At 34.5% G+C, this 19090-nt stretch overlaps 1 long non-coding RNA gene across 1 annotated transcript; it reads right to left on the minus strand.

Moving 5' to 3' along the window:
• Nucleotides 1-1724: 1724 nt before the first annotated feature.
• LOC127864281 (uncharacterized) lies at nucleotides 1725-3628 on the minus strand. Its single transcript, XR_008041674.1, has 3 exons — nucleotides 3350-3628; nucleotides 2611-3020; nucleotides 1725-1984 (listed from the first exon to the last, which is right to left on the minus strand). It is a non-coding gene; the product is annotated as an uncharacterized LOC127864281 (long non-coding RNA).
• Between the last annotated feature and the right edge of the window lie 15462 nt (nucleotides 3629-19090).

A 19090-nucleotide genomic window follows, 5' to 3' on the forward strand; every position in this document is an offset into this window, starting at 1 on the left:
TACCTCTGTGAATTTCTGACGTTTGCAGCCTTTTTGGGGGGGCTTCCTTTTTCTCTTTCCCTCAAATTCCTCTTCATCCCCATTTGATATAGTGTGGTCATCTTCGTCCATGCTTCTGAAAAAGTTACAAAGAATATTATTCAAATAGAAGCAAGCAACACTAATTCAAAACTTATTACAAAATGTATAGTCCTTATTTCTGACAACACACACTACAGTTGCGATAATTAAATCAAAAGGACACCGAGGATTCTGCTATTTTGGTCTTCTCAGATGAGCTTGTTCAGCATAAATTTCCAAAACATGACCAAAACGCAACCTATTGTCTAATAGACAAGATTCACATCAAATATCTAAGCCCTAGTTCTTGTTCTATCAGAAAATGAGTTTTCTCTATGCTCACAATGAGCATTTTGTAATCAGGTGCGCTGAAAAAAAGTACTGAGATCTTAGAAAGCCATTCGAAAAAGTAAGAAAAGTAAAAACACTGGAAAGCGCAACTCAGCTAAAAAACATTGATCTCCAATGGGGATATTAAAGTACATTGTTTCAATGTTTTTTAATTTAACTTACCCATGGCCATCTGGGGCATCAAGACTTGTGTGCTCAGCATCGACTTCTGCTTGACATTCAAGACTTGTGTGCTCATCATCGACTTCTGCTTGACTTTCTGCTCTATTTTCATTACCACATGTCTCTGGACCAGATGTTAAAATGTCTGAAAACATTCATCAACTGTTTACAATGTGTACTGTTAACAGTAAATGCACTTACATATTTATCGGATTTTCATCAATTTAATAATCAAGCATCTGCCATGAACAATAAAACAACAGTCTACATTATAGCAGGGCCACTATGGTTTGAAAAGGGATATAGATATACAGCCTGCAAATTTAATAATTTGATTGGCTGATAAGGTAGGTCCAAACAATAATATAGATTTCAGCAAGAAACTCCGGGAAATGCCATTTTGTTTAAAGTCAGTCTGAATCTATTCTAGTATTAAATAAGAAAGTAAATGTGAAATGTTATACATACATGTAGATATTTAAATAACATCATTAATAAGTAAGTGTTTGATATTGGCCCTGTAATTTGTCCTCGGGTCAGTCTTATTGGCCCTCTGCCTTGGGCAAGTACGACTGCCCTCGGAAAAATAACAGTCCAGACCAATATCAAATCACTTAATCATCAACAAATAGTCAAAATCAGTGCTAAGAAAAAAAAATATATATATATATTAGATATAAGACATTTATGCAAGAAAAATATACACATACATGTGTTGTCCTAGAACAACATTAACATTTTGCATTTAACTGCTAAATCTGGTACTTACAAAACTTTTATTATTCAATCATTATATTAAAAAGTTAAATGTGCTTTGAGTTTATAATTTTTATACCATTAGAACACTGAATCTAATTTAATTATAATTGATTAAAACAAGATCACCGCATAACGGGTGCCAACGCTCGGCTGCGGATGCAGTATTGAATAAATGAAAGCTTGTCAGATATTAATTTTTTTGAAGGTCACAGTGACCTTGACCTTTGACCTTGTGACCCAAAAATGGGTGTGGCATGTAAAACTCAGCAAGGTGCATCTAAATATGAAGTTTTAAAGTTGTAGGTGGAAGCACTTTGATAATAGAGCAAATTGTCAAGGTTTTAGCACCAGGCGGACGGTAGACAGCAGACGCCGAACAACGAGCTGGCTGTGACAATAACTCGGGTTTTCTCCGAAAACAGCAGAGCTAAAAATCATCAAAAATACCTTCAAAAGGAATGCTCCCAATTTCATCAAGACTCTTTCATACAAACTTTTCTGTAAGGTCCATGTCTTGCATCAGCAATACTTTGCTGATTTTGACTCTTTCAATGAAGCCAGACATTTGCCTGTAGTGGTCCAAGCGCACTCTCGTTGTATGACCCAGGTGGCTACACAGCCATTGTAGCTTGTTTGGTTTCAAGTTTATCACCTGAAAATAATATTATGATCAGAAATTGCAATCATCAATCATTGTTTAATGAACTGCACTTTGGTTCTCATTACTTTTTGGGCTGATAGGAAGGCTTGTTATTGTGTAATTCATTTAATATGGGAAGGTGAAAAGTCATTCTGACTTAAAAGAAAAGTTCCTACATTCATAAGTCTAAGAAATTGTGTATTGTGCTTAAAAAAATAAAATAAACAAAAGATGTGTTTGTCAGAAACACAATGACCCCTATTGCGTCCCTTTGAGGCCATATATTTGACATTTGACCTGGAAGGATGACCTTGACCTTTCATCACTCAAAATGTGCAGCTCTATGAGATACACATGCATGCCAAATATCAAGTTGCCATCTTCAATATTTCAAAAGATATGACCAAGGTTAAAGTTTCAACAACCCTTTGAAGCCATATATTTGATCAAGTTGTTATCTTCAATATTAAAAAAGTTATTCATTATTGCAAAAGTTTAACCAAGGTTAAAGTTTTCAACAGAATGACAGACAGACAGGCGAAAAACAATATACCCCAGATCCTTCGATCCGAGCATAATAATCCACTGTTAAATTTAAATGAGTTCCAAACCCACAAAGTACGAGATATAATCTTTACCTGGCTCAATGTTGCAGTTGTTTCCTAAGGTTCACCTCCTGACTGACTGTGTGTGATGTATCTTGACGTTCTGATGAGCAAACCTCTTGACTGGCTGTAGGGGATGTATCTTTATGTGCTGATGGCCAAACCTCTTGACTAGCTGTGGGTGATGTATCTTGACCTGCCGATGAGCAAACCTCTTGACTGGCTGTGGGTAATGTATCTTGACGTTCTGATGGCCAAACCTCTTGACTGACTGTGGGTGATGTTTCTTTACGTGCTGAAGACCGAACCTCTTGACTGGCTGTGGGTGATGAATCTTGACTTCCTGATGAGCACACCTCTTGACCAGCTGTGGGCGATGTATCTTGACCTGATGATGAGCACACCTATTTACTGGCTGTGGGTGATGTATCTTGACCTACATCCTGATTTGAAGGGATAAAATCATTAACAAAAAATAATAAAATGCCAGCGTTTCGGTCAATGATGCGCAGACTTATGAATTATAAAATCAAAAAGGTGAAAATAATCACATACACAAACATTATGTGTATAGGTAAAGCCAAAATTGTTAATATGTTTGTACACACATTTTGAATTGAAATCAAAGAAAAATGAATAGTTTAAAAACGTGTTACTTTGCAGTAAATGTTGTGGATTTTCCATTTATTTTAGTTAGTTTGTAAAACTGAACATATTTAAAAGGCAAGTAACAGAAATATTAATGTATCAACAAAAGTTTATGTTTTTATACCTTTAAGAACCCCTCCTTCAATGCAAACTCTCCATCATTTAAGAAGGCCTCCAAGTTCTTTGGTTGTTTCTGTAAAGCCACTGAAATGAATTTGTTTTTATATTTGATTATATGACTTTTTGTGTCTTTAATAGGCATGATTTGTGTATATGAACTACATCACTAGTGTATTTTTTATCCCTATTGCTAATGTGTCTTTAATAACAATCTAGCAACTGTCATGTCCATAACTTGTGTGACTATAATGTCCAAAATTTGTGTGACTTAACTGTCCATAACCTTAGTGACTGCCAAGTCCATAAATTGTGAGACTTTAATGTCAATAATCTAAGTAACTGTCATGTCCATAACTTGTGTGACTGTCATGTCCGTAAGTTGTGTGACTTAATTGTCCATAACATATGTGACTGTCATGTCCATAAATTGCGTGACTTTAATATTAATAATCTAATTAACTGGAATGTCCATAACTTGTGTGACTGTCATGTCCATAAGTTGTGTAACTTATTTGTCCATAAAATAAGTGACTGTCATGTCCATAAATTGCGTGACTTTAATTTTTAAACTATGAAACTGTAATGTCCATAACTTGTGTGACTTTAAAATCCATAACCTAAGTGACTGTCGTGTCCATAAATTGTGTAACTTTAATATTAATAAACTAAGTAACTGACATGTCCCTAACTTGTGTGACTGTAATTCCGTAAGTTGTGTGACTTAATTGTCCATAACCTAAGTGGCTGTCATGTCCATAAATTGTGTGACTTTAACTTTATTAAACTATGTAACTGGCATGTCCATAATTTGTGTGACTTTAACGTCCATCACCTAAGTGACTGTCATGTCCATAAATTGTGTGACTTTAATGTTAAAAATCTAAGTAAATGTAATGACCGTAAGTTGTGTCACTGTGATGTCCATAAGTTGTGTAACTTAATTGTCCATAACCTATGTGACTGTCATGTCCATAAATTGTGTAACTTTAATGTTAATAATCTAAGTAACTGTAATGACCGTAAGTTGTGTCACTGTAATGTCCGTAAGTTGTGTGACTTAATTGTCCATAACCTAAGGGACTGTCATGTCCATAAATTGTGTGACTTTAATATTAATAAACTTAGTAACTGACATGTCCCTAACTTGTGTGACTGTAATGTCTGTAAGTTGTGTGACTTAATTGTCCATAACCTAAGTGGCTGTCATGACCATAAATTGTGGGACTTTAATTTTATTAAACTATGTAACTGGCATGTCCATAATTTGTGTGACTTTAACGTCCATAACCTAAGTTACTGTCATGTGCATAAATTGTGTGACTTTAATGTTAATAATCTAAGTAACTGTAATGACCGTAAGTTGTGTCACTGTAATGTCCGTAAGTTGTGTGACTTAATTGTCCATAACCTAAGGAACTGTCATGTCCATAAATTGTGTGACTTTAATGTTAATAATCTAAGTAACTGTAATGACCGTAAGTTGTGTCACTGTAATGTCCGTAAGTTGTGTGACTTAATTGTCCATAACCTAAGGGACTGTCATGTCCATAAATTGTGTGACTTTAATGTAAATAATTTAAGTAACTGTAATGACCGTAAGTTGTGTCACTGTAATGTCCATAAGTTGTGTGACTTAATTGTCTATAATCTAAGTGACTGTCATGTCCATAAATTGTGTGACTTAAATTTTATTAAACTAAGTAACTGTTATGTCTATAACTTGTATGACTTTAACGTCCATAACCTAAGTGACTGTAATGTCCATAAATTTTGTGACTTTAATGTTAATAATCTAAGTAACTGTAATGTCCGTAAGTTGTGTGACTGTCATGTCCATAAATTGTGTGACTTTAATTTTATTAAACTGCCATGTCCATAACGTGTGTGACTTTAACGTCCATAACCTAAGTGACTATTATGTCCATTAATTGTGTTACTTTAATTTTATTACACTGGGTAACTGTCATGTCCATAACGCAGGTGTGACGTGTGACTTTAACGTCCATAACCTAAGTGACTGTCATGTCCATAAATTGTGTGACTTTAATTTTAATAATCTAAGTAACTGTCATGTCCATAACGTGTGTAACTGTACTGATCATCAAGTGAGTTATTGTTGAAATCAAGTATAAGTGAAAAATAATATCAGACGCCAATTTATATTTTGGAAACTTAACACGGACAATCTAAAGCCAACTCCTATATACCTCCCTTAAATCTTTGAATAATGAATAACTCTGAACGTAATTAGGTGCACTCCAGACCCGGGGGGTTAACTTCCTATATACGGTATACAGGGTTGTGCTGATTTTTTGGGGTGTGTTTTTCGACTAAAATTATAAATATGGGTATGGTTTTGAGCATCTAAGTATAGATATGGGTAATGAAATCAGAAATTTGCTTGTATATAAATGCATATAGATTTGAAAGTATCAGTATCAAAATGGGAATGATAAATGTCATTCTTGTACATAAATGGGTATCAATCAGTAGCGAGAAAGATGCAGAAACATGACTGTTTTTATATGTTGCTTGATCGAACAAGATGATACTGTGACGTCATATATTAACATACGTCATAATTAAGTGACGAAATCGTTACATAATCTAAAAGTGCCGGGAAAAGTGCAGTTACTGCAAATGATTTATGAAAATTGTGTTGGAATTTGACGACTGTCAAAATAACGGACTTTATGCTACATGTGTACACGGAATAATACTCTGCCATGGTGACATCATGGATAATTATATATTTTTTGTAGAAAATTTTGATTATGTGTGGAATCATGAAATCGTTATCACAGGCTTTGAAAGCAAATTAATTTTTTTTATATTTCCAGTCATACTTAAGAACGCTCTTTATAATATATCAAAACAACATAAATATTTGCATAATTCAATAAGTATACAATATTGATATGATAGAGATTAAAATTCTAGAATGAAATGTGACCACTTTATCAAATTCTAGTACTGAAATGGGTCCAGTTTATCAAAATTCGTGTATTGAAATGGGATCACTTTCTCAACAGTGTCGTATACAAATGGGTCTGCTTTAAAAAAAATCTTGTATCAAAATGGGTCTACTTTATCAGAGTTGGGTCACATTTTTGAAGTCTCAGCGGGACACTCCTTGTAACCCTAAAATTTGGGAAGTTACTGAAGGTCGGTGGCTCTACCCAAACGCACAAACCAAATACATGACGAATAAACAATCCCACAATAAAAGTATTTCAGGGCGTTTTTCAAGAGAGTGTAAAACTACCCATACCACTGGAATTAAAACAACAGCACCGCATAACGGGTGCCAACGCTCGGCTGCGGGTGCAGTTTTGAATAAAAGATTGTCAGAATTGTTTTTTTAGAGGTCACAGTGACCTTGACCTCTGACCTAGTGACCCCAAAAATGGGTGTTGCGTGTAGAACTCCTCAAGGTGCACCTACAAATGAAGTTTCAAAGTTGTAGGTTGAAGCACTTTGACTTTAGAGACAAATGTCAAGGTTTTAGCACGACGCGGACGGCAGACGGCGGACGAAGAGCTGGCTATGACAATACCTCGGTATTTCTCCAAAAACAGCCGAGCTAAAAATCAGCTCAATATCAGTAGTTTGAAAGAATTGTTCGTATTTGCAATCCTGTGGTATTATCCACACATGTTGATTTGTAGAAAGCAACAAGACTGCTTTACTTTCCAACTGTTAATTTTATATCCTTAGGAAAAATTACAGTTCACTCAGTCTTTTATTTATCAATTTGCACCATCTTAATTTTTTACATTTATCATAGTATGAAAATGCACAGAACTTAGACCAGCATTGAATATTCCAATAAAAGTTAAACATTTTATAAACACAATGACTATAATATTTTCTCTTCTAGTATTTGCTTTGGTCGACCATCAAGGCTGTAAATTTGGCTGAAAAAAGGCCCTGCATTTACCTCAGAATTATATACAAACAAAATGTTCATGCAAGTACATTGTGTGTTTGTGTTGAATGTAAAATTTATATTTACATGTTTATTTATTTAAGTAATAACTTTCAACTGCAAATTATATAGCCAGCGATTTTCCTCCTTCTTAATAAAGTACCGATAAACGGTACTTTCCCAATCAAGCAAAAATTCCCAAATTCCCAATCGGCATCTGAAAAAATCCCAATCGGCGTCCGAATTTTTTCTCAAAACGACCGAAAGTTTCGTAACAACACACAACTTTCGGCGAGCGAACAAAAAAATCGTAAAGTTGTGTGTAACCACGCGCTCGATTAATTTCGGGTTTATTATTCAGCGCGTGCAATCAATAGAGTCGTTACTGTTTCCGGTTCTTTTGTCAGGCAGCCAGCGTACTGTTTTACGTCGGTTTGTAACCTTGCCTCTGTGGAAAGGGTGTTCAGTCTAATGAACAATCTTTGCACGAACAATCGGAACCGTCTATCACACGACACATTGACAGCACTAATGATGCTGTGCAGAGAGGGATGCCAGCAACTGATAGATGATCAAACATCAAAGATTGTTGAAATTTTCAAAAAAATGAAAGACAGAGACATTGCTTTACAAGAGATTAAAACAACTTGTAATTGATTTTGTGTGTTCTTTATAATATTTTGTTATTTATTTCAACTTTATAACTTAATGGTCATTAAGGCATGCCTGCAAATGATTATTTTAATGGGTATGTTCAATTAAGCATGAACTGTATGATGTTTTTAATAAGACCCAAACTTCACGACGCGATTTTCCCAATTTAAGGATTTCACGACTCGATTTTTCCCAATTTTGAGGTTTTCACGACTCAATTTTTCCCAATTGGACCGGTATGGGTACTTTTCCCAATTGGACAAGGAAAATCGCTGATAGCAGCAATGCCCCAGGTACTCACATAAAAACAAAATGAACACTGTCAAAGAAAACTAAACAGTTCTGTTCCTCTTGTTTTATAAACTCATATTTTTTTAATAGTTCATCTGGTGACAAACTTTACCCAGATTTAAACTTAACCTAGATATCATTACACGACCCTAATAACATTTCAAGGGACGGGGGCCCTCATGTAGGGGAATTTAACATTGTTTTCAAGAAAAAGGGGAAATTGTTTTAGCTTTATGTTCAATTAATGTTGTTCAAATAAAAGATATCCAACTTCACATTTTATGCAATCTTTATAATCGCCAATGCATCTTTAAAAGGAAATAAGAACATCCTATAATATGTTTCACTGAAAACAGTGTAATGATCAACGTTTTTGCTTGAGCAATACACATTTATTTGCTCGTAAGATGTAAAACTTAAACATGTAGTCAGCCAACACATGGTTTCCCTGGAAAAGCCACATTTTAAGACACACTGGTAATGGTTACAATTGACAGATAGCTAGTTTCTTTGGCACCTGGTTACTTCGGCATCGTAATTAAATGCCACTTTGGCATTTGGGTTTGACCAGTTCAGCATTTACAGTTTGTCTAATCTAATTAAAATCTCATTATGGTGGCTGCCGCCCCACAACGCCGCTTTACTTTTTTTCCATATAAAAAAAAATTTGCTGCAGCAAAGTTGTTTACAAACAAAATGGCGGCGTCTTTTTAACGTTGCTAACGACGAGCAGGTGCGCGTGAAAAAACAGCGAAATTATTAACAACTATTGAAAGCAATGTGCGTTTACTCTTTTAAAATTAGTTGTGCTTATGGCATATTGGATGTAAAAAAAATGAGACACAAATTAAATATTGCATTTCCCGATCACTGTGTGGCCAATAAAACATTTCAAAATGACCTTATTTATTCCTGTTTTCATTGCTTAAACTGGGTGCCATAAGTCATTCACAAAAAGAAAACATCTAAATGGATTACACCTATAGAAAGAAAACATACGAAACTTACCTCACATATGGTTCTATAAAATATAAATCCGTTATGTTGGTTTCTGCGACGTTTAAAACAGTCCCACTACACACAAAAGCCACATGTCCATCACGCGGGAGAACGCAGGTGCACGCGCATGCGTCAATTAGAAAGCCTGGTGTTCATTGGCTCGTCTTTTTTATAAACAGGCTTCTGATTGCCTCAAATATAGACGCTCAAACTTTCACGGACACTTGCAAAAATAAAAGTTACGGTCTCGTCCATCGCATAGACAGTTTTACAGACGGACGGACGGACGGACGGACGGACGGACGGACGGACAGACAGACAGACAGACAGACAGACAGACAGACAGACAGACAGACAGACAGACAGACAGACGGACAGTCCGATCACTATATGCCCCCTTTTCTTCGAAAGGAGGCAAAATAGTAGACAGATATCATGGGCACTGTGACCAGATTTAAGCATAATTATGTTGTAGTGTTGTTGTTGTTTTTCATCCAGAGAAGCAGACAGGTATAAGCAGTGATAAGCTGCTTTATATTCATAAGAAATAGGGTCTTTCGTGAAAGGTCAATTAAAATGCCAAATACAGTTCGGACTGAAAAATTGCCATGATTTAAAATTGGTGATGTGAAGTTGCGTTAAACTGAAAACTCATTTGCTCTGATCCTAGGCCTTATAGGCCTTAAATGTAGCCAAAAATAAACAAACGAGCGCAAAATGTCCCTATTCCTAGGGGCACTAACATATTTTTTGCTGGAAGTGTAAAAAAACTTACACATAAAACTGCTCAATAACAATTTGAGAAAGTTTTTTACCATATGTGCATACAAAATGTGTCTTCTACAGTTGTCAAATTGTATTCCTATAGCTACATAAGACAAACTGCTTGGCCTCATTGTGGACATGTTTTTCAACAAATCAGCGATTTTTTTCCTTCTTTATAAAGTACCGGTAAACGGCACTTTCCCAATTACGAAAAAACTACAAATTTCCCAATTGCTGTCCAAAAATTTCCCAATTTAAGGTAAAAAAAAAATTTTTTTTTTTTTGGAAAATGCAACATTTTGTTAGTTTCCCTATGCATTTCTATGGTTTGAACCTAGGTAAATATAATATTGACAGCTTGAAAACACTTAGTTATCAATTTTAAAGTATTTGGGAGCATAAAATCAAATACACCAATTTCCCAATTTGAGGGTTTCACAACTCGATTTTTCCTAATTTTCAGGCTTTCACGACTCAATTTTTCCCAATTGGACCGGTACGTGTACTTTTCCCAATTGGACAAAAAATATCGCTGACAAACACAACCATATTTCAATCAGCCAAGAACATATTTTAATCAGCCGATAAATTATGATATGGACATCTTGATTATTATCTTACAACACTCTACTTCAGTTTTCAGTGACGCTGATATCCTTGTGTTGGTGGTACTTTCAGTCCGGACATCAAGTTAAAAATACAGAACATTACATTTATGGTGATTTTACAGCAATATTTCCCATACCTCTTATTCAAGAAGGACGGTTGTCACTTATAAGCTCAAGTATGCTTAAGTATGCGCACTTGATAATGGTTAACAACGCATACTTGCTCGATAATTGTATGGTTTCGAAAGAAATAATGAAACATTTTAAAGGGTATATCATACGCTACAAAGAGTATATATTTAGTCCCTAATATATGTTACACTCGTTATAAAAAATGTATTTCTCCATTTTTTAACGTAGCTGTCTAACCCAGCTTTTCACCTAGCTGGCTTTGTAAGCGGCCAATCAAGTTGAATGTTCAATCTTGCCTTCGGTAGGCCTGAGACTTTTCAAAGTATTAAACATCCAATGTACAATAAGTTTTCACATTTACATTAATATGTAATTCAACCAACTTTCTATTTTTGAAAAGTATAGGGTATGAAAAGGGATACTACAGTTTGTTAAGCAAAGATGTTAACTGCTTGATGAGCATTCAAACAACTATCTTATGAATGGTTTGAGAGATAGAGAAGTATCACACTCAACTCTCGACATCAGTATAGTGTGTGTGTGTCCCTTTACATTAAGAAGAGTGTCAGCGCCAGAACATAATTTTGCACTTAAAGGCTGTATTATCATATTTAGAAGTTACTACGATATTGCATTCTGTGCACTCGTATATTTTAGATCATACAATTATTTTTGTTAAAAAACCTGATATATGCTTTGACAACAATATCATAATTTGCTTTTGACATTGACCGTTAAACATGTAAATGCATACAGCTTTAAGCAAGCCGTCGTGCCAGCAGTGAAATCGTAACCTCACTTTAATGCATTGCACTCCAACATCGCCAAGTATCAAGGTCAGTTCGTGGTCAGTAACATAAATTGTTATATAAACACTATTGCATTAGCAAAGCAAGTGTGAAGTTTATTTTGATCAGAAATATATTAAATGAAGATATACAGTGCTATCGTTTTGGTATGTCAATCATAGATTGTTTATGTGTTTTTAACAAATGAATGATGAGTACCATAATAATTTAATTAGAAATTGTTCACCATATAGACCAATTCATTAAGCATGAGCGCAATGACAAACGATACTATTAATAATGGAATCAAAAAACAATGTGCAACAAACCATTAAAACATGTCTGTTTTAAGAACGCGTGCATTAATGTTTTCATTCTTCTTGTGTTTTTCTATTCTGTAAATATCTGAGCAAATATCCAATAAAGCAAAATAGGCCACGAAATCTGGAGCAACCCTAATTGATTATATTGTGATGCAGTTAAGAACTGCGCAGAAAAAAGGTATCCGCTTTATTTGATCTCATAGATTAAACTTTTGATCGTTCATCAACACTGACCACAATCAAATCTGTATATCTGTGTTAAAGATATTTCTTGTTCACTGTGCCATGGTCATTTTCTAAAATAATTAAAGGGGAATTCTAATAAATACCTGAACATTTATTCCTCAGTCATTTGGTTATATTACATTATTATTGTTATTTAAGATGTTCCGTGTGTTTTGGTCAAATTAGGGGCAGACAATTTCCTCATTCTCAATCTCAAAAAGGTTACCTTTTTTCCTAAAAGACTGCCTAAACATCCCAATTAAAGGTTCCCAAAAAAATTACTGGATACATACATTTCAACATTTAGTTTATTTCTCTATCAATCTCTATCAGTTGACATAAGTAAAAATAGAATTGAAAACATTTTTATTCTCAATATTCAAGTATTTGTTGGCAAGAAAAACAAGTTCAATTCTTCAAATTTGTCAAAACAATGCGATTTCCGCAATGCAAAGGGCCCCTGTCCCATTAACAAAATGGTGAGAACTGCATGCACAGTGTCAGAAAAGAAATGAAGTGTGCTGGATTTCAAAACATGGTATTGGTTAGGTTTTGTAAAGGACATTGTGATTGTATATGATAATTTATATAAACATTGAATATGTTTACATTTTCAAAGCAACTCAGTATTGATGATATGTATTTTTGAACAGAGCAAATGAAACACGGTCATCATTCTAAAGCATCTTGCTTGTGTGGACAATACTTATTCTTCAAATATGATATAAAAGCTGTCAACAATTTACGAGAACAAATTTTGCTTGAATTACAGGTTGTTTTCTTGCAAAATTAAAAAGTTATTGCTCAGAAGATCTATTGATTTGGGACAATTTTTTTTCATACAACTCTTTATATAAATTCAAATGATACTAACAATTATTGTTAACATCATATAAATTATAGTTATATACTTCATATAAAAAGACTATTGCCAAGGAATAAAACTCCTCTACCTGCGCAGGATCCGTCATTTTCAGCAATATTTGTAGTTGATTTCTTGCCATAGAAACCAGAATTCTTGACGTAGAAACAAAATGAAATGACGTGCATATTATCCATATTGCCATCTGTCCAAGATTCATGAAAAACATATGAAGAACTTTCAAAGTTATCACAGGATCCACCATTTTCAGCAATATTTGTAGTCTATATGTTGCCATAGCAACCAGAATTTTTGACGTAGGAACAAAATGAAATGACGTACATAATCTCCATATTGCCATATTTATTTCAAGATTCATGAAAAATATGAAGAACTTTTAAAGTTATCACATGATCCATAAAAGTGTGACAGACTGACAGACACACAGAGTGCACACCATAAGTCACTCTTCGGTTTCACCTGTAGGGGACAAATAATCATTTGACATGTCTTCCCAAATATGGATTTTTTTTACCATTTTGCTTCGAGATGTGGTCATTTAACGGACTGGTACATACGGTTGAAAAAGGCCTGAATAATCAGGTAATGTCTTCGAAATAAAAATTCAATTTCACAAAATAAAACAGTAACAATTATGATTAACCACAGAAAAGCATTACATAAGGTAACAACTTCAATAAACCAAATTATTAACAACAAAATCCCACTAGTTAGCATACCTGTGTAATTTATTTCAAATGGATTAAGAGCAAAACATTATTTTGCCTATACAGTTTATATTAAATATTAAACTAACCATGAGACTCCTGTGGTTTGACCAGTTTTGGCACATGGGGAACATAATTTGCTGAGGACCACTATCTGGTGTCACTTACCAAATATCAACGCCCCAATCCATGTGGTTACAGAGAGTTTTAAAAAGTTAGCAGTGATTTTTTGTGCTCAAAATTACAGCCAATTTTCGGCTGCTTACCAATCGCAAAATTCCACGTTTTTTCCCAAGAATCTGACCAAAATTTCCCCAAAAAGCCCAATTTCAAACAAAAAAATCTTTTTTTTTCTAAAATTGAAGTCTCTTATCACTAAATTATGATTTCTTAACTCGATCTAGATCTCAACTTTATTTTTTGACAATCAATAATTCCTAAATTTGCAACTTTTATTCATTAAAAAAAAATCCCAATTTGACCAGACATCTTGTCCAAAATAGCTAGAAAACCCCCTGAACATGCACTTAAAAACAATATTAAATCTGTTACTTATAATCATATTTATTTAATGCTTAATTTTTCCCAATTTTACCGTTTATCGCGCTATTTTTCCCAATTTCACGGTTTATTGCGCTAATTTTCCCAATTCAAATGGCACAGGCTGTAACAAATAAAAGCAAAACAAATCACTGGTTAGTTAGTAGCATGGACAGTATGAAATGTCTTCTATATATATATATCTATAACAAAAGTAGCCCCGCCCCTTGACAGTCATGTAAATTGATGAATCAAATAATTTGAACAACCTTGGTAGAGGATTCCTCAAGGAATGGCTGTGTTTATTTCAAACTTGCTATTTAAAAAGCTTTAGCCTAATTTTGAAGAAATTTGAGTTGCGCCTAAAAAATATTAAAAAGCTACCAACTTTAGTGCCTTCAGCGCTTTGATTTCATCAAGATTAAGTAAAAACAAATGTGACTTTTAAGTGGTATCAAGGAATTTTGTTCCAGAGTGAAAACATGTTTGTTTTTCTTACATTTGACCAGGTGACTTTGGGTTTGTACAGATTTGGCTCATATTCGCATAAGTATTTTCAGCGTATATATTCTGACCAAGTTTTGTGAAAATGTTCTGAACATTAGTTTTATGAAAAATACAATGTTTTTGTAAAATATCATGGGCCTTTTAAAAATTGTGACATTTTTGTGACACAATTGTGAAACTGTTGATCCCATAATGGTTGAATGAGGACCAGTTAAAGCAAACTTCATAATGATGCTGTACATTGGAGTTTAGTTTAAACCTATGTATTTCAGCTTGATTGCATCGAAAGCATAAGTCTTATTTGAAACTCTCTCAATTCAGTTTCCTGGGACTAGAACCAGTACTTGGTGTTTATTGTGTAGATCTAAAGAACGCATCCACAGTGGCTTCTCGGTTGCTGGGCGCACACCATTTCCAGTACGCCCGGCACGGCGGCGACCTTTTTAAATTTTAGACCAAAATGCATCTGTAAGTTAGGTTCATAAGGCAAATTAGAAATAATTGCTCATATTGATGTATGACAAGCATTAAATATAATGATAACAATTGTGTATGCAGTCATATACAAGTGAGTACATATAATGTCATATATTGAGTAAGATATAACAAAGAACATTGTAGTTTATGACTAGTTCATTACACATAATTTGCGGAGATTGTTTAACATTGTATAGTAAGTGTACAAATTGAATCTTTTAGAAAACACTCTTTAAACATTGATGAGTTTTCATACACAAAATATGTCTAAGTATATTATTAAGTCACAATAACTGGAGTGTAAATCTGAGTGTTTCCTTCAGAAATCACTTCGTGTCAGATGAAGATTTCTCATAACCAATAGACAAGCCAGCCTAGCTAAAATCTTCCTTGTACAGGAGGACACTCTTAGTCATTATTTAGTGGGTGAAGTGTGCAAACATGTCTCTGTATTGAACCACTTAAATAATATCTACAAAACATCCTTCTTCAGTCTGAATGTTAAATTATTAAATTAGGTTTTTAAAAGGGACAATATGAAAGTTTTCTACTGAAAGGTTCAATAAATTGAATATTTTCTAGCTTTAAAATTCCATGGAAAAGAAATGTTGCTCATCAGGCTGAAGTCTGAAGTCTGCACAACTAAATTCTGAAATTCCTACCCAAAAATGAGTCAACAATTATGCAAAATGCAACTAAGAAAACAGCCAATTAGTTATTAAACAACACTCAATTATGAGTTGTTTTCAGTCCATATCATACAGACCTAGATATGCCATGTACAATTATGTCCCACATTTTGGACACAGGCAAATCCACTAATCAAATGAATATTATCACCGAAAAATCATCTTACTATACACTGAATACTTAAACAATTAGTACACAGTGCCAAAATATTTAAATAAGTATATATATATATATATATATATATATATATATATATATATATATATATATATATATATATATATATATATATTATATATATATATGAGCCGTGCTATGTTAAAAGGGGTTAAATGTGTGTGCGTAAAGTGTCATCCCTGATAAGCCTGTACAGACCGCACAGGCTAATCAGGGACGACACTTTCCGTAAAAACTAAATTTTCGCTAAGAAGAGACTTTCTTGAAACCAAAACTATTATTAAAGCGGAAAGTGTCATCCTTGGGACAACACTTTTTCCACATTCATGAAACCCCCTTTGTACAGATACCAGCCCATACATAAATCAACAAGGGAAAATATGTCAAACAGCCGTAACTCTGCAATAATTGGTCATCCAAAATAATTCCTTCCTTTATGATCACATAATTACATGTACATATCATGGTTCTTCAGTTGTCAAACTTTGAGTACATTTGTTCACGCATTAAAAGGAGAGTACAGTAACACAAGTTATTTTATAATTTTCATATAAATTCTACAAAATAAACTAGAAGTGTGTCACATACACTGATGCCCCCATGGTACATGTTCCGACACCAAACAAATCTACTGACCACAATTATATTCTACAAATGGCAAAAAACACAAAGGGCCATAACTCAGCACAAATTGGTGGCTGTCAAAATTCCGTTCTTTACGATCATTGATGTAATTAAACTATGGAAGTTAGGGAAAGATTCACACAGAAGTAAAAGGGGAAATATTAAAACATATTTTGAGACTATATATAAATTTGTATTCTTTAGTGGAAAAAACAGCCAAAAGGCCATGATTTTGGCAACACTCCACACATCAAAATTCCTTTCTTTAATATAATTTACGCATTAGGCTTGTCGTCAGTGCTTAATCAGCTCAGAAGGAAATTGTCCACCCAGGCGAAATGAAGGCCAATATGACCATGGTATACAATGGTTAAACCATGGTCAAATGACCATGGTATGACCATGGTTTACCATGGTAGAACACGTTTTGTTAAATGGCACCACAGTCTTTGACCATGGTCATCAAATACCATGGTTGACCATGGCACAATACCATGGTCAACCATGGACAAACACCATGGTTGACCATGGACAAAGACCGTTGTGCCATTTAACAAAACATGGTCGGGCATGGTCATATGACCATGGTCTACCATGGTCATAAGACCATTGTCTACCATGGTAGACCATAGTCATATGGCCTTCCTTTTGTAAAACGGCACCACGGTCTGAAGTAGTTTCGACGGAAAAAGGCTGATGATACATGTAACTGCTCGAATTTTTGCAGGAATTTCCTGGAGAATTACAGGAAAAAGATCAGGCAAGCCTGACATTTCTTTTTTTAAACCAAAACTAGAAATTAAAGGCAGTTTTACTTTAATAATTAACTTTTTGACATTGAACACTCGTGTGGAAAGGCTCATAGTCCTGAAGGGATGTAGCCATGGCCATTGAATTACTGAAAGTACTTAAAGATAAAATTCAACATTGTAATAAAATCATTAGAATTGCTGACAGTCTTCAATGGCATGTTGGCCAACAGTTAATGAGTATGAAATGGTTATGTTTCTGATTCTGTTGATGACAAAAACATTCATAAAGCAGAGGAAAGAGTGATACAATGTAGCAAAATTGGGAAACATAAGTAAACACAGTACCAAAGAAGTTGAAATGGAACCAATGGCTGTACAGTTTAGCCGATAATTTATTAAAGACTTACATTTTCAAATATAACAAAAACCATGTGGCATCATTCAGCTTGCTTCTGTTTCAACTTCCTGTGCACACAATATTTTTCCTTTGTAAGAACAGCAATGCAACCCAGATGACCATGGTAGACCATGGCCAACCATGGTCTATCTTTTGTCACCATTGCTTACCATGGTCCATATTTTTTGTGACCATGTCCAACCATTATCTGTCTTTTGTCACCATTGCCAACCATGGTTAACCATGGTCATCATTGATGACCATGGTCCATGTTTTTTGTGACCATGGTAAACCATGGTCCTGATCATGTTCCACCATGGTTTTTGATGGCTGACAATCAAATACCATGGTCAACCATCAAAAACCAGGGCGACCATGGTCTACCATGGTCATCGTTTCGCCTGGGCACTCTCAGAGATTTCCCTGCCTTCAGACTGCGCAATTTCTACTCCACTTCTGCCTTTAGTAAGCACAGACTATCGTCGACCGCTTTCAGGTCTGAGATCGTTCAAAGCAGGTTGTTAAATTGGTCGCTGGATTAGATTCGAACACAATACTATAGAGGCCGCGTGATGATGTTACATAACAAATATTAAAACTGTGCTATTTTGTTTTGGTGCTGTTTGGAGGAGATGTCCTTTTAAGCTAATTTACAACTGACCTCTCACAAGTGACAACAGACGACATGCCGTTCACCAGCTACTACCATAGCTCATCGCATTTGTGCTTAGGTGAGTTAAAAAGTAACAAGCACGTTCTAGCCAAATAAATTGTGTTGTAGGTGGGTGCAAATCTTTTGTATAGAAAGGTATACTCATAATAAATAAGTATAGAGTAATTTTTTTATGTATTCTCCCAATTGCTCATTGATATTTTTACACCCATAAAATTTCATGTTAAAAACTTGTATTTTATCTGAGATATAGCCTTGAAAGGTTACATCATACAAAAACAACAAAGGGCAATAACTCTTAGTTAAGAAAATGCAGGGTTATGGTTATTGTTCATGTCACTTCAATCCATTAATTTCCACACATCTATGAATTATCGTATCTGACAAATAACCCTGAAAAGTTCCAATGTACAAAAACAACAAAGGACAATAACTCGTTAGTCATGGCACTACTCCTAATTAATATTGATATAATACCTATGAAGTTTCATGTTGAAGTCGTGCATGGTATATAGACCTGGAATGTTACATGGTACCAAAAACAAACAAACAAAGGGCAATAATTTGTATTAAAGAAAGTTCAATTTATGGTTATTGTGAATGGC

Source organism: Dreissena polymorpha, chromosome 1 (genome assembly GCF_020536995.1).
Source record: "Dreissena polymorpha isolate Duluth1 chromosome 1, UMN_Dpol_1.0, whole genome shotgun sequence".
NCBI lineage: Eukaryota > Metazoa > Mollusca > Bivalvia > Myida > Dreissenidae > Dreissena > Dreissena polymorpha.